The sequence below is a fragment of the Myodes glareolus genome, chromosome 6, assembly GCF_982192425.1.
Source record: "Myodes glareolus chromosome 6, mMyoGla1.1, whole genome shotgun sequence".
NCBI lineage: Eukaryota > Metazoa > Chordata > Mammalia > Rodentia > Cricetidae > Myodes > Myodes glareolus.
Window position 1 is genome coordinate 43093301 of NC_142031.1, and position 3428 is coordinate 43096728.

At 37.1% G+C, this 3428-nt stretch overlaps 1 long non-coding RNA gene across 1 annotated transcript; it reads left to right on the forward strand.

Annotated features, from left to right (window-relative positions):
* The first annotated feature begins 1608 nt into the window (after window positions 1-1608).
* On the forward strand, window positions 1609-2464 carry LOC148121747 (uncharacterized). Its single transcript, XR_015737979.1, has 2 exons — window positions 1609-1760; window positions 1991-2464. It is a non-coding gene; the product is annotated as an uncharacterized LOC148121747 (long non-coding RNA).
* The last annotated feature ends 964 nt before the right edge of the window (window positions 2465-3428 follow it).

Sequence of the window (3428 nt, forward strand, 5' to 3'; positions counted from 1 at the left end):
TCAGCTTTCTTCAGTTACCTGTAGTTCTATGTCTAGGGTTGATTCCTCCTAATCTTTCTCCCTTTCACATTATTCTCTATTGGTGTCATTCTTGTTTGGTTCATTTTTAGGCAAAGATGTTGGTGAGTCATGTATGTAGCTTCTGACATTCATAGCAAAAACAGTCTCACAGAAAACTTGCTGTTTTCCTAGTTCATACAATCTTTCCAAAAACCTGTTCCCAAATGATCTCTAGTCCTTAGATGCAAGAGTTGTGTTTAAGGTGTATCAGTTTTCACTAAACTCATCAAGTCTGCCTGCATTTTGATCAATTGTGGTTTTCTGTAATAATCTTCATATGTTTCTAAGACAAGTTTCCTGGATGAGGAGAGAGAACTGTGTTGATCTTTGGATAGAAGGTCAAATAAGATGAATGCAGTTGGTAATTATGCTGGCTTACTAACATGATAGATGTAGGTTCTCCTCCAGGACCTATGACTTCACTAAACCCAGGTGGTTGGATCGGTTTCCAATACAAGGCACAATGTTCCTCCTGTTGAACAGACTTAAATTTTGTCAGAGAGCTGTTGGTTACTATCAAAATAATGTGCACAATAATTGAAATTGTAGGGTTACCACACCCTGATGGTCATTATTGATGCTCATAGAAAACATAGCTGGGTAGGATTATAGGTCCCTTTCCTGCTTTGGAAGCTTATATGATGCCTAAATAGTCCTCAGTGAGGGAACTAGCATACCACACCCAGCTTGGATCCTCTAGATCTTGTGTACAAAGTGCAACAAAGACTTACCTTCTTCTACCTCTGGGTGGCAATCAAGGGCAACAGCAATAGTCTGTAATGTTTTGGGATTCTCTTGACAACCCTGAGCAACAACTCAAAAAAGTGTTTCAAGCCTGATATTTTTCTTTTCTTTTTACATTTTCCTTTTTTTGATAGTTTATGGCTTTGGGGATGATGTGCTTGTTCACTAGTTTAGAGTAGAATGTCTCACTGGAATTTTCAATTTATTCCTTATACTTTTAACCACTAAGATATTTTAAGGTAATAATTTTATCTTTAATGTTTCCAAGACCAATCTATCATTAGTTAGTAATCACTCTAGTCTCTCAGAGTTGTTAGTTCTTTTGAAAGAATCTCTTGGATACCTCAGTTGAAACTTCCAGTGACTAGAACAGAAAAAATGGTATTTGGGTGGCTAGGTATTCCCAATTCTGAATATGTACCAGTCAGACATTTGCTCTCTCCATGTGTTTTCCCTTTTTTGTCTTGTTATTTTAAGTTTGTTTATTTGGAATTTGGTGGGGAAAACATGTGGCGAGGGAGAAAAGTAAAAGGGAGGGAGGAAGAGAGAAAGAGGAGAAGGAGAAGCGTAGAGAATATGTAGTTCAGTGGGTAGAGAGGTGGAAAGGATGTGAAAAGAGTTGGCAGAGGGGAAACATGCTCAAAATATATCTTTTGCATTTTTAAAGGAATGGGGTGAAGATTGTACAGGGAAGTCATAAAATCTGTTTATATGATCTTAAGCTGCCCTGTGAAAGGTTTTGCCAACCATAGACACTACTGAAAAAGAACAAATGTCCCTCTGAGCACACACTTTCCTGAGCTACTTTGCATGTTGTGTGATTAGGCAAGGGTTAGAGATGTTGAAAGCATTCTTAAAGGCAGCTTGTCAGTGTCCTGAGAAGCACAGTCTAGTCTAGCTCTCAGAGATGAAGACAGCTGCTCTCCTCTTCTGTGTTCTGCTCTTCTGGGTCCCTGGTGAGAAGGTGAAGGGTAGTTTTGGGAGCTTCTAATGTAGTCACAGATGTTTTCCTTGTCTCTCAGCTCTGGGTCATTGGCATTTGTAATTTGTTTTTACCTTTTCCAAGCTTCTTTTCATTTTCTGACAGTTTAGAGTGATGCTTGTCATTTTTGTCATAGTTGTTACATGTCTCACACTGAGAAATGGTACACCTGCATCAATAGTGTTTGTTTGTTTATCATTCCAGGTTCCACCGGGGAAATTGTATTGACCCAGTCTCCTGATATCTTGGCTGTGTCCTTGGGACAAAGTGTTACTATCTCTTGCAAGTCCAGCAAGAGTGTCAATAAATTTGGTATAAATCTTATGCATTGGTATCAAAAGAAACCAGGGGAGCCCCTCAAACTCTTGATCTATAATGATGGAATACGACCATCAGGAATTCCTGCCAGGTTCAGTGGTTATGAGGCTTCATTAGACTTCACCCTCGCCATCAATACTGTAGAAGCTGATGATGCTGCAACCTATTACTGTCAGCAAGGAATAAACCTTCCTCCCACAGTCCCCTAGGTCTAAGCAAAAACCTTCTGGGTTGCTGCTCCCTGAGGCTCATCATATCAGATGTCTTTCCCCCTGAGACATCTCAACTAGTGGTCTATAAAAGGCTCGTTTGAGAAAGAAGGAAAAAAATGCAAAATAAAAAATTATTATGCTCATGAAAGTATTTTTTCTTTGTATATCTTATAATTAAATATTTTTCTCAATAATGATATCACTGTTAGAATTCCTCAAACAAGTTTTCCTGGATTTAATAGTCCAATATTTTTAAAATTAAAAAATTATTTTAAACTTAAAGGAAAAATTTACCTGTCATTTAAAATAAAAATATTAAACCTTGTAACTGATCTTACATACATATACTGGGTAATACTCTTAACCTAAAGCTTATTTGTTTTTGAGACAAGGCCTTACCATACAGATCTTGCTGGCCTAGAACTCATTATGTAGACAGCCTGGCCCTGAAAGCACAGAAATTTCATTGCCTCTGCTTTTCAGGTGCTAGGATTAAAGGTTTGACACAACTCAATTGTCCATGTTTTGTTTTTACTTCTACTTTATTTAATTGATAACAGCTCTTGTGCTTTGAAAATGTAAAATCTGTTCCCCCTTACTATCAGTGTGTTTTTATTATCTAGGCATAAGCATTGAAAATGTCCGAAGAATATGTAGGATTGATACCATGCTAGTTCCTCCTAGAATTTCTCAAATTGGAGGTTATGAAGGAGGACATGCAAAGTTAAATAGCCCCACATTGTTCCTATTATGGTGAAAACAATTTTTACCTTGATTTATAGTTATTTATTATGTTTCTTCCAGTAATTCCATGTTCAAGGCCCTCTATTTTCTTTAAATGCAGCCGCCAAGAAGCTCCAGTTGACTGTCATTGTCTGTCTAGAATCACTGAGGACACTGTATTGATCTGTTCTGTTTCCTTGGCTGTGTCCTTGGGACAAGGGATCACTATCATTTTCTGGCCACCCAGATGGAAATAATCACATAGAAATTATATTAAATACAACACTGTTTGGTTTATTAGCTCAAGCTCATTATTAGCTAACTCATATCTTAAATTAACCTATTTATATTATTTTTATTTTTATATACTTTATTTTCATGCATGTATA